Source organism: Ursus maritimus, unplaced genomic scaffold (assembly GCF_017311325.1).
Source record: "Ursus maritimus isolate PB19 unplaced genomic scaffold, ASM1731132v1 scaffold_6, whole genome shotgun sequence".
NCBI lineage: Eukaryota > Metazoa > Chordata > Mammalia > Carnivora > Ursidae > Ursus > Ursus maritimus.
In genome coordinates this window covers 19,826,533-19,839,208 of record NW_024426774.1, presented here as the reverse complement: position 1 = coordinate 19,839,208, position 12,676 = coordinate 19,826,533, and the positions used below count along the sequence as shown (strand labels likewise).

The following is a 12,676-nucleotide window of genomic DNA, read 5'->3' as shown; positions in this document are numbered from 1 at the left end:
CTAAAAATATTTTTTAAAAGAAGTGTAACATTAAAAGAAAGGTATAACATATTAGTAGATGTTAAAATGTATTGCAAAGGTACAGTGATTAAAGCAATGTGACACTGATGTGGGACAAGACTGGTAAATACTATAGATGTGAAAATCCAGAGACCGTGACATATATTTAAGAAATCAGTATAAAGGTCGTGTTGAGAAACCTAATCATCTTGGGGGAAAATGTATATATCTGCCTTCTGTTACACACCAAAACAAATTATAGAAGAGTTGAGATTTTTAATGTAAAAAAAAAAAAACGAAGCCATGAAACTAGATGTCAGTAACTGAATATTTGCTTTGTAATGGGGAAATGAATGGTGGATAAACCTGAATAAACATAATATGTATACAATACAAGTAATAAATGCTCTTGGCAAAATTTCCAAATATTTAAGTGTATAAAGACTTTTACAGGAGCTCCTGGGTGGCTCAGTCAGTTAAGTGTCTGCCTTTGGCTCAGGTCATGATCCTGGGGTCCTGGGATCGAACCCTGAATCGGGGTCCCTGCTTGGTGGGGAGCCTGCTTTTCCCTCTCCCTCTGCCCCTCCCCGCTTGTGCATGCTTGTGCTTGCACGCGCGCGCACGCACGCGCTCTCTCTCTCACGTAAATAAATAAAATCTTTAAAAAAAAAAAAAAAACAGGGGCGCCTGGGTGGCTCAGTTGTTAAGCATCTGCCCTCAGCTCAGGGCGTGATCCCGGAGTTCTGGGATCGAGCCCCATGTCAGGCTCCTCCGCTGGGAGCCTGCCTCTTCCTCTCCCACTCCCCTTGCTTGTGTTCCCTCCCTCGCTGGCTGTCTCTATCAAATAAATAAATAAAATCTTTTAAAAAAATAAAAAATAAAACAAAAAAGACTTTTATACCTCCAACTCTTTCCAGAGGTAAATATTGATAATGACTAAGGTCATTAAGATGTAAGGACAGAAATTTTCTTTCCATCTATGTAATTCCACCCCCCCAAATTCTAGAGGGTAAAGCAGTTAAACTATATATAATTCTGCAACTTGCATTTTTCACTTAATAGCGTGTGACTGTTTTCACATACCTGCTCAGAGTGCTACATTGTTGTTTGTCCTCAGAATATTTTATTATGAAAATTTAAAATGCAGCTAAGTTGAAAGAATTTTACAGGGAATACCTGTATACCCACCACCTAGATTCTATCATTAATGTTACTGTCTATCAATCACATTGCTGTTTTTAAAAAGTTGTGGTAAAATACATATATTTTACATTGAATGTGCAGTTCAGGGAGCTCTCTAGTGGCCCAGTTGGTTGAGCATCCGATTCTTGATTTTGGTTTGGGTCATGTTCTCAGGATCGTAAGTTTGAACCCCGAGTCAGGTCAGTCTCCGAGCTCATCGGGGCTTGAGATCTGCTTGAGACCCCCCCCCCCCCGCTCGCTCTGTCTCAAATAAATAAATCTTAAAAAAACGGGTGCAGTTCAGTAGCGTTAAATATATGCACATTGTTGTGTGATGAATTTCTAAAACTTTCCCAACTTATAAAACTGATTTTTCTGTACTCATTAATATTCCTCATTCCTCCTCCCCCCACAGTACCTGGAAGCCACCATTCTATTTTCCATTTCTGTCAGTTTGACTACTCTAGATACCTTATATAAGTGAAATCATACAATGTTTGTCATTTCATGATTCACTTTTTTTTTTTTTAAGATGTTATTTATTTGAGAGAGGGGGGAGAGAGCATGGGCAGGGTGAGGGACAGAAGGAGAGGGAGAAGCAAGGAGCAAGGACCCTGAGACCCTGATCTGAGCCGAAGGCAGATGCTTAAAGGACTGAGCCACCCAGGTGCCCCTATGATTCGCTTTTTTTTATGTAGTATGATGTCCTCAAGGTTCATCACGTTGTAGCATGTGTCAGAATTTCCTTCTTAAGGCCAAATAGTATTCCATTGTATGTGCATATCACATTTTGTTTATTCATCTGTAATGGGCGCTTCCATGTTTCGGCTATTTGATAATGCTGCTATGAACATGGGTATACACATATCTCTTCGAGACCCTGCTTTTGATTCTTTTGTATATTAACCAGAAATGATATTGCTAGATTCATTTTATAATTCTATTTTTAGTATTTTGAGGAACTGCTATACTCTGTTCCATCAGCAGTGCACAGTGCGTCAACATCCTTGTCAACACTTGTTATTTTTGTTGTTGTTTGTTTTGTTTTGGCAGCAGCCATCCTAGTGGATATGATGTGATACTGCATTGTGGTTTTGATTTGCAATTCCCTAATGATTAGGATGTTGAACATCTTTTCATATGCTTGTTGGCCATTTGTATATCTTTTTTGGAGAGATGTCTGCTCAAGTCTTTTGCCCATTTTTGAATTGAGTTGTTTGGTTTCTTTGTTGAATTGTAGTACTTCATATATTCCGGATACTAATTTTTTAATTTTTTGGAAGTTTGAAGTTTTTATTTAAATTCCGGTTAACATAATATTAGTTTCAGGAGTAGAATTTAGTGATTCATCACTTACATGTAACACCCAGCACTCATCACAAGTGCCCTCAGTAATACCCATCACTCATTTAATCTATCCCACTGCCCACCACCCTTCCAGCAATCCTGTTTGTTCTCTGTAGTTAAGAGTCTGTTTTATAGTTTGCCTCTCTTTGCACCCCCCATGTTCATCTGTTTCGTTTCTTAAATTCTGCATACGAGTGAAATCATACGGTATTTGTCTTTAACTTATTTCGCTTAGTATAATACATTCTAGCTCCATCTACGTTGTTGGAAATGGCAAGATTTCATTCTTTTTGATGGCTGAGTAATATTCCATATGTGTGTGTACACACCACAACTTCCTTATCCATTCATCAGTTGATGGACACTTGGGCTGTTTCTATAATTTGGCTGTTGTAGATAATGCTGCTGTAAACATCAGGGTGCATGTGTCCCTTCAAATCAGAGTGTGTGTGTGTGTGTGTGTGTGTGTGTGTATGTGTGTGTGTGTGTGTGTGTGTGTTTTAAGTAGGCTCCATACCCAGTGTGGAGCCTGACGCTGGGCTTGAATTCATGACTATGATATCAAGACCTGAGCTGAGATCAAGAGTCAGATGTTTAACTAATTGAGCCACCCAGGCCTCTCAAATCAGTACTTTTGTATTCTTTAGGTAAATACCTGGTAGTGCAATTGCTGGATCATAGGGTAGTTCTATTTTTAACTTTTTGAGGAACCTCTATACTGTTTTCCAGAGTGGCTGCACCAGTTTGCGTTCCCACCAACAGTGTAAGAGGGTTTCCCTTTCTCCACATCCTCGCCAACATCTGTTGTTTCCTGTGTTGTTATATTTTAGCCATTCTGACTGGTGTGAGGTGATACCATTGTAGTTTCAGTTGGCATTTCCCTGACGAGTGATGTTGAACATCTTCTCATGTGTCTGTTAACCATCTATCTGTATGTCTTCTTTGGGAAAAAAAATATGGAATGCTTCACGAATTTGCCTGTCATCCCTAATCTTCTCTGTATTGTTGCAATTTTGGTATATGTGCTGCTGAAGTAAACACTGTTCTGAATATTAGCTCTTTAGCATACATGATTCGCAAATAGTTTCTCCCATTCTGTAGGTTGGCTTTTCACTGTGGTGATTGTGTCCCTTGATGCATAGGTTTTAAATTTTGATGTAGTTCAGTTTGTCTCTTTTGTTATCGGTTGTTTTGATGTCCACATTGCTCTTTTTCATGGTGGCATATTCCTCCTTTATTTGGTTAATTATAAATCTGTTTTACTAATTACTTACTGGAATTTAGGCCATTCCAGTTTTGTGATGTCGCAAAAATATTTTAAGTAAATGCTGTACATATTTATTTGTGCTCTTATAAGAATATAGCCATAGAATTAACTTTTATATTAGAATTGGTGGGTCAAAGATATAGCCATCCAGGGCTGTAGAGTGCCAAATTGTGCTTCAAAAGGATTGTTCCATCTTACGGCAATGGATGACAGTATCTGCTCCCCACACCCTGACAAATAATGGGTTTTTCAGTCTTTTTCACTTTGACCAACTCCGTAGGTGGAAAAAAAAAACTGGTTTTGATTTCAGTTTCTGTATTTATGGTTGTATGGCTGTGGTCGAACAGCTTTGTAATGTTTACTGACCACTTGTATTTGTTTCTCTGAACTACCCTTTTATACCCTTTGCCAGATCTTTTTTTTTCGAATTGTTTTTCTCATTTATTTATAACAACTTTTCTTTTTTTTTTAAGATTTTATTTATTTGAGAGAGAGAGCACGAGCAGCAGAGGGAGAGGGAGAAGCAGGCTGACCGCTGAGCCTGGAGTCATGGCCTGAGCTGAAGGCAAACACTTAACCAACTGAGCCACCCAGGCATCTCTATAACAACTTTTTCTGTGTGTGATATATTTTCCAATTTTTTCCCTAGTTTTTTTTAGATTTTGTTTATTTGTTTGTGTGTGTACATGTGCATACATGTGCAGACATATGGTACCAAGTTTTTCATTTTTATGTAGTCACATTCGGTGAGATTTTCCTTCTTGTTGCCCTGGTTTTGTGTCATTCTGTGGAAAGCATACTTAAAAGCAGAATCCATGAAGGACAAGATTTGACTGCATAAAAATGAAAAATACTTTTGTGGGTCAAAATAATAACTTGCACATGCTAAAAAATATGGGGACGGTTAAAAGGAAAAAAATCACACATTGACCTACTACGCAGTGGCAACCACCGTTGGTATATCAGGTTAATTTGTTTCATCCCCCCCCCCCAATTTAATCTTGTTTTGGTTTATGGAGAATTATTAGTATGTAACATGGTCACTAATGTTGAGATAACACTGGGCTTACTAATTGTGGAGGAACGATAGCTCTTATTTCTCGTATGACCTCTAGGAGTTCGCTAGACCTCCTGTCAGCTGGTAAGGAGGTGGAAGGGCAGGCGCTGGAGCAGGGAGTATTGGTCTTAGGAGGTCGTCATGGTGAGATTCGTCAGTCTGTTCATAGAGAAGTGACTGAATTATGTTGTCTTTTCCTTCCTTGTATTGTGCAAATGTCCCTCATTATTTAATAAAGTTCTCTTTGGACAGTGCCTGCAGTTTTGTTTTGTTTTGTTTTTTTAAACTTTGGAAGGGCAGAAAAAGGGTATTTTAATCCACTTTTTCACGGAGCTTTAAATAGAAATTGTACGTTGGGGGGGATCCTGTGGGGGTGGCGGTATTAATCACAATGAGAAGACTGAGTTTTCTTCTAAAAGGCGAAATTCAGTAAATCTAGGTTGGAACTACCTGGTTACCTGTCCTCTTCAGGAGCTTTTTTTCTAGTTCTTCTTTGATTAAAACCTGGACTGTTTCATCTCTGTGAATGAGTGCATTTCAGTATGTGCAGACAAGAGTAAGAGACTAAGATAAGTAGGAATGAGGGGCGCCTGGCTGCCTCAGTTGTAGAGCACGTGACTCGATCTTGAGGTCATGAGTTTGAGCCCAATGTTGGGTGTGGAGCCTACTTAAAAAAATAAAATATTAAGAAAAATAAGTAGGAATGATAAATGTGTAGTTAGCTCCTGAAATTGCCCATTTTAAGTACCTAAGATTGAGAGGGAAGTGTGTCACTGAGGATGCGAGCAGACTTCATGGGTGAAATGAGACTTCAGGTTGGTTCTTTGGAGCAGGGATTTAGAAGCCCAGATTCTGTTTGATGTCTGTGCAATTTCTCAGTCCTAAGACAATTACCTTGTCTTGGTAGCTTCAAAGCATTGCTTTCACTGGTTTCTGGGAATATTTCATCATATAGTTAAGTAATTTACAAAGCTTAAATAAAAAATAATGTTTTTTTGTTTTTGGGTTTTTTTTGCTAAACTAGGCTAAAAGCTTTTTGTGACTAGTAGGCTCTAATTATTGCCAGTGTATTCACCATAATTAGCTTTACTGTTATGAACCCGTGTGTATGGATTCAGAATATAGATTTGTTATCTACTTCAGGAGATCTTAATCTTGATCTAGGAATGGGCTCTATGTCGGGACTATTTTGAAAATGGTAGAAAATTTATCCCAAAATGGTAGAAGAAAGGAAAAGAGAATTTGTTGTCATTGGAAAATCTGGGGGAAGAGCTTCAGGTATGGTTGGATTCATTGTTTAAATAAAGGCATTATCAAGATTTTGTATCTCTTGCTCTTTCTCTTTTTGTTTGTCTTTGGGGTGTTTGAACACTATTAGCTTCAGTCTCCCATCATCTAAGTTTAAGTCCAGTAGTTCCTGGGGCAAAAAATGTCTTTCACGTGTTGTTCTGCTCCTATAGCCCTAGTTTGAGTCTTCTGCCCATTTCTAAGCGAATTACTGAGGCCAAGAGGTTGGAAAGTGCTCATTTGTTTCCTGCTTTATTGCTAGTGTTGGTTCCCACCATATGGACTGAGAATGGAGGAGGGAGGTGGATCTCCAAAGGTAAATCAAGGCCTTTTAACTAGAGAAATGTTGAATGGTACATAAGTGGTTAAAATCACAAATCTACCGTAAGCTTCATGGGGTCTGTGGACCCATAGAAACTAACCATAAAAATTAATTTTTTTTTTTTGAGAAGAGTTTTCATAGCTGTCATCAGACTCTCAAAGGGGTATGCACCTGTACAAAAGGTTAAGTTTTTGATACGGGTCTGGAGAGAAAAGGACATTTTTAACAGAGGATAACTTTGTTACCAAAGGTGTATGTGAGAATGATTTTTGAGAGACAGTGGAATTGGATTAACTTAATCCTGTGAAGATAGTATGTTGAGGATAGTAGAGTATAAATTTGGATATTTTAGATGACTTGTTATGTGATGGAACTACAGTTGACCCTTGAACAACATGGGTTGGGGGCACTGACCCCCCACACAGTTGAAAACCTGAGTGTAACTTTGGACTCCCCCGACCTTAACTACTTATAGCCTACTGCTGACATATGCCTTCCCGATAAAACAGTTGGTTAACGTGTGTTTTGTATGTTATATGTAGTACATACTGTGTTCTTACAATAAAGTAAGCTAGAGGAAAGAAAATGTTAAGGAAATCATAAGAGAAAATACATCTGTAGTACTTTATTCTATAAAAAAAATCTGTGTGTAAGTGGAACCGTACAATTGCAACCCATGTTGTCAAGGGTCAGCTGTATGGAAGGTGCTTAGATATTTGTTGAAATCAGTTAATATTTGTTGAAATCAGTTAATATTTGTTGAAATCAGTTAAATATAAAAAAAATTCAAGTAGTTTAAGAAAATAAGAGAAACACTTAAAAATAATAAGTTGCTTCCTTCTTTTCCATAATTATGCCTTTCATTTACTTTTTTTTTCTTTTGTCTAGCTACTATAGTTGTGATTTCCTTCTTGGTCCAACATTTTTTTGGGGTAGGGATTAAAAACAATTTTAAGGGCTTTATTTTTTATGATTTATGGTTTTATTGCATTACGATCAGAAGTTTGAACATTTTATGGTTTTTGTAATTATTGGGCTTCCTTAAAAACAGGCAATTTTTCTAGCCATTTTCACTAGTGATTGTGAGAAAAAGTAGTTCTTGAAGAGTTTGAAGTTTGATATCTTCGAAATCAACCTTATTCATTTTATTATTCATATACTCCTATCTGTCTTGTAATCGTAAGTGGGAATTGTAGTGAAAGGAAGATTGGGAGAGACGTGCACCCTAAGTTTAATTAGGAGCTATACCAGCTCCAGTTTTTAATTTTTATTTATTTATTTTTTAAAAAAGTATTTATTTATTTATTTTAGAGAGAGTACGCGTGTGTGCACCCCCAAGCGGGGGGAAGGGCAGAGGCAGAGGGAGAGGGAGAGAAATCCTTAAGCAGACTCTCTGCCGGACCCTAGGACCCGTAGATGATGACCTGAGCTGAAACCAAGAGCTGGTTGCCCAACCAACTGAGTCACCCAGGCATTGACTACTCCCCCCCCCCCCCCAGCTCCATTTTTTTAGTGTGTGGTTAGCTTACTTAATTTTATTGGAAGTTTTTATCAGGGATGGTCTAACAACCCTAGAATTTGGAACCTACTTTTTATCTTAGAATCCTTTTACTGAAGTACTTTTCCGGTAGTAACACTTTTGTAGAGTGGTATTACCAGCGTTGTTTGCCTATTCTTGTTCCTTCTCCTTTGATAGCTGGCTCATCTCTTTGAGGGTTTGTAGCTTACAGAGGGCTCAGAGTTGGCCTTTTTTGATGACAAGTTTTGGATACTCCACAGCAGCAGTAGCTAAGCTTTATCAGTTTTCATGAAAGGAAGGCTCTATGCTGTTGGGTTCATAAACAGCCTTCATCCCTGTCATCATGACTTCTTCATTTGTGGGTCTTTTGCATGTGTACATAATGGGTCAAGACAGTCTGGAGCATTTTGTTCAACCTGGGAGGGGTTTAGAATTTCTGGTAGGGTTGCTAACTCCTCTGCACTCGTGGGCTGCCCTGCTGCTGTTTGGGCTTCCTTGGCTTTGGAGAAAGCCCTGAGACAGAAAAGTGGAGAGACTCATGGAAACTTGAGATAGGCCTATTATCAGCATGAGGTGGGACACTGTTAGTGGAAGTGGGAATTGTCCACAGCGAATGTAGCTGAGTTCACCTGTGGACTCGGGATATGATACAGGGCACCAACTGTTTCTGCTACATACTGTGCAAAAGATGGGAAACAGTCCCCAAATTGGAAATGGCTAAGTAAATCATAGTGTGTCTATGCAATGGAATATTATGCAGCTATAAAAAAAGAATAGATGCTTTCCATATAAACATAAGGACCTTCAAGATATCCTAAATGGATAAGGTCATATAGTGAATATTGTGTGTGACTTGCTGCCTTTTTTTGTTCAAAAGTGAGAGTGTTTGCTTATGATTCTTTTAATGTTAGGAGGATATGTAAGACATGGGGAGAATAAGGGTGGACAGTGAGGAGGAGGAGGGAATAAAACTTCACTGTCTATTTTTTGTTTTCTTTAGATGTGTTGTTTGTTTCTTCTTTTTTTTTGAGCGCGCACACACATGCTGGGAGAGCAGCAGGCAAGAGGGAGAAGCAGGCTCCCCGCTGAGCAAGGAGCCTGACGTGGAACTCGATCCCAGGACCCTGGGACATGACCCGAGCCAAAGGCAGATGCTTAACTGACTGAGCCACCCAGACACCTCTGTTTCTTTGTTTTTTAAGTAAAACCACCCTGATGAAATATTTATTACTGAGTTTGAATTTTATTTTCCATGTGACTAAGTAAGCTAAAACTTTTCGTAGCTTTTGAGCTAAACTATTCAAATGGGCCTTTGCCTTTGTTTTGCCCTTAAATATTCCCATGTCTGGCAACTTGTCACTCAGTTCTCAGTTACATGTCGGGTAGTCACTGAGACCTGACTACTCATTGAAATCATTTCTCTTACCATTTGCTGTCAGCGTTATCATCCTGTTTTATTTTGTGTATTGTACTTATCAGTATGTGAAAAAAAAATTTTTTTTTCTTACATACTTGTTGCCTGTTGCTACCATTAGAAAGCTCGCTTGCCTAAAAGCAGGGCCTGTTGTATATCGTCTGCTGTCTCTTGGCATCCTACTTTTATTTTTGTTTGATGGCCATACAATTATATACAAATAATCTTTTTTGTAAAATATCTTTTTATGCAAATATCTTTTTTCCTAAAGATTTATTTATTTTTTCCCCAGAAAACTTGATCCTTTCTGCTTCTCACCCCTCTTTCCCTAACTTTTTCTGTTGGATATCCCTTCACTGTCTCTGTTGTATGGTCATTTCAGGCATAAAAACAGTCTGATTCTCAGTATGAATAAGTTGAGTTTAATACAGATCATTTCCATCCTAGCCCATTTTCAAATTTTCTTCCATAATTTGTGCTTACTCTTGAATTTCAGGGAGTGTGGTATGTTTTTCCACTATTCCTTCATTTTGCTTTAATTTTGTTTTTTAAGATTTTATTTATTTATCAGCACAAGCAGGGGTAACAGCAGACACAGGGAGAAGCAGGCTCTCTGCTAAGCAGGAAGCCCCACTTGGGGCTCCATCCCAGGACCCTGGGATCGTGACCTGAGCCGAAGGCAAATGCTTAGCCGATTGAGCCATCCAGGCACCCTAATTTATTTAAAAATCAACTAGTTGAGGTTGTATGCCAGCTTTATTGAGGTGTAATATTTATTTCGTGTAATGCACACGTTTTTAAAAGTACAGCTCAATTCATTTTGACAAATGTGTGCATCTCTGTGTTACCACCTTAGTCTAGGTATAGAACATTTCTGTCTTCTCAGAAAGTTCCTTCATTTTCTTTTGCAGATTAGACAAAGCTTGTCCATACGTAAGTTTTCTTTTATTTTGTAGTTTCCTCTATATTTGAAATATTGCATAACTTTCGTAGGAAGAATTAAATTTGTTTCCATGGTTCTTTATATCTTTTTATTATTTTTTATCTAATAGTTGTCCCGTCCTTTCTGCCACTCTCTCTCTACCCTAGTTGTGAACTATAGGACTTGTTGTTACTCATCTTTGCAGCCCCTGGTTTTGGCACTTAAAATTATAATTGTAATTGTAATGTATTTTAATACAAGTAATTGTATGTTATGGTAACAGTTAATTTTAGGAGTAGTATGCATGTGTAACTGATTGAGAGAGGCAGTATAGCGTAATACTTAGGAGCAAAGAATCTTGTCCTCCATCACTTACTAGCTGATGGGACCTTGGGCAAGTTACTTATTTTCTCTGCCAAAGTTTTCACATCTGAAAAAAAATGCCATAATTATATCTACCTTATAGGTTTATTATAAAAATTAAATGGGCTGATGTATGTAAAGCACTTCAGACAGTACCTGGCACTTAACTGCCAGGTAAGTATTAAATCAAGAATTTTGGGAGAATTAGGTTTTGAGAATTTTTTTTTGCTTGAACTAAGGTGTGTGCATAACATACAGACTTCTTGGATAATCAGGTAAAAAGAATCTAAGTGGAATGAACTAGATCAGAATGACTTGATAGAGCTGTTCAGAATTGAGGGACCTTTAAGTAAAACTATACTTGTGAGTTTACGAAGCCAGCCTATGTAGTAATCTTCTCTGGCCATCTCTAGCTGTCTCTTTTTATTTAGATATCCTCAGCCACTTCTTGCATTTAAGTTTCTGCCCTGAATCTACTAACTTATTTGCATTTGCATTCAACCTTTCATCCTTCTTTCTTATTTAAAACAAAACAAATATTTTTACTATTGTCTAAAGCCAGTTTTGCCACCCGTGTTCCTAATTCTGTCAGTCAGCCACCACGTTTTAGACCTACCATATGATAGGCACTAGGGCTACTCTGTGAACAAGACAGAAGGTCCCAGCCCTTATGGGGCTTATGTACCACTGGGCAAGACCAATGATTTAAAATGCAGTTATAATAAGTGCAGTGTGATAAGCACTACTCAGGTTGTATAGAATACTGCTGTAGGAGAGTATTGATTTTTGAAACCATGTGAGGATGAAAATGTGCAAGGAGATTAGAAATTAAGAGAGAATCCTGAGGAAGATCAACATTAAAGGATTGTGGAGAATGAAAAGTCCGTGGAGAGGTAGGAGGAAAAGGGGAGTCTGGTGTCACAGAGCTGAACGGAGGAGTGCATCTCAGGACAGAGGTAGTGATCAACAGTATTGCTAAGCAGCCAGGTAAGGTCCTTTTCCCTCTTTTCCTTTTCAGATATTTGGCTCTATTATTCTTTCAAAATTCCATGGATTGTTATTATCTGTTTAGCTTCTAAACTCACATAGAGAGTTTTTGTATGGTTAGTTTGGTAGGTGGGGGATTCTGCATCCTTGGAATTCATCTTGTTCCCAAGTGTGAAATTCTAAGTAGCACAAGGTTGGATAATGAAGGATTTGTCCAACTTGATCTGAGTAATCTATTCGCCTCTCATGTTGGGATGGGGGAGAATTGGGCAGCTAGGGATACTTTCATTTCCTTTCATCCTGGTTCCGTAAAACTTGTTCAGGTCCATTTGACTAAACAGTTTTTCCTTGACTCCTTCATTTCCTTCACTGTTGTAGGAAGAATTGTTTTAACTCCCTGTTGACACCTCTGGACCTCCCATTGAGTGCTTAGACCCTCTCAGGTTTGATTTCTTCCCTCTTGATTAAGTGGAATCTGAACTTGTAAAGCTAATTAAAGAGCTCCTTGTTGCAAAATACAGTGGATTTTGAAGTTGTTATCTCAACTCGTAGTCGGTTTTTGAAGTTGCTGACCATTTCATCCTTCTTAGAATGCTTTTGTCTTTGCTGAGGCACCGTGTTCTTCTGATTTTCTTCCTATTCTGGCCACTCCTTAGTTATTTGCTAGTTTTTCTTCTCTGACTCTTTAACATTGGTATGTTGGTTCTATAGCATAGGCTTTCATCATTCTGTATATATCCTGCGTGACCTTATTCATTACTGTGACATCAGTCACACCATTTGAAGCTTTTGGATAGTAAGCCATATAACACTCATATAAATCTATAAAGATGATCATATTTTCATCTGTACATTTTAAGTGCAAAGTGAAATCATCTAGATGATGTAAAATTTGGGCTCCACATATCTGTGCATATCTGGAAGGAACTCATAAGTGCAGCAATAATTGAAATACTGCTGTTATTTAGAGTTAAACTCGAATCTTAGGGGCTCTCTAGATTATTCCTGG

The 12,676-nt window shown here is 38.2% G+C and overlaps 1 protein-coding gene and 1 pseudogene across 1 annotated transcript in view; one reads left to right on the top strand and one right to left on the bottom strand.

Annotated features, from left to right (window-relative positions):
• ASXL2 (ASXL transcriptional regulator 2) overlaps window positions 1-12,676 on the top strand; it is a 131,684-nt gene that overhangs the window by 26,505 nt on the left and 92,503 nt on the right.
• On the bottom strand, window positions 3,480-3,570 carry LOC121101140 (annotated as a pseudogene).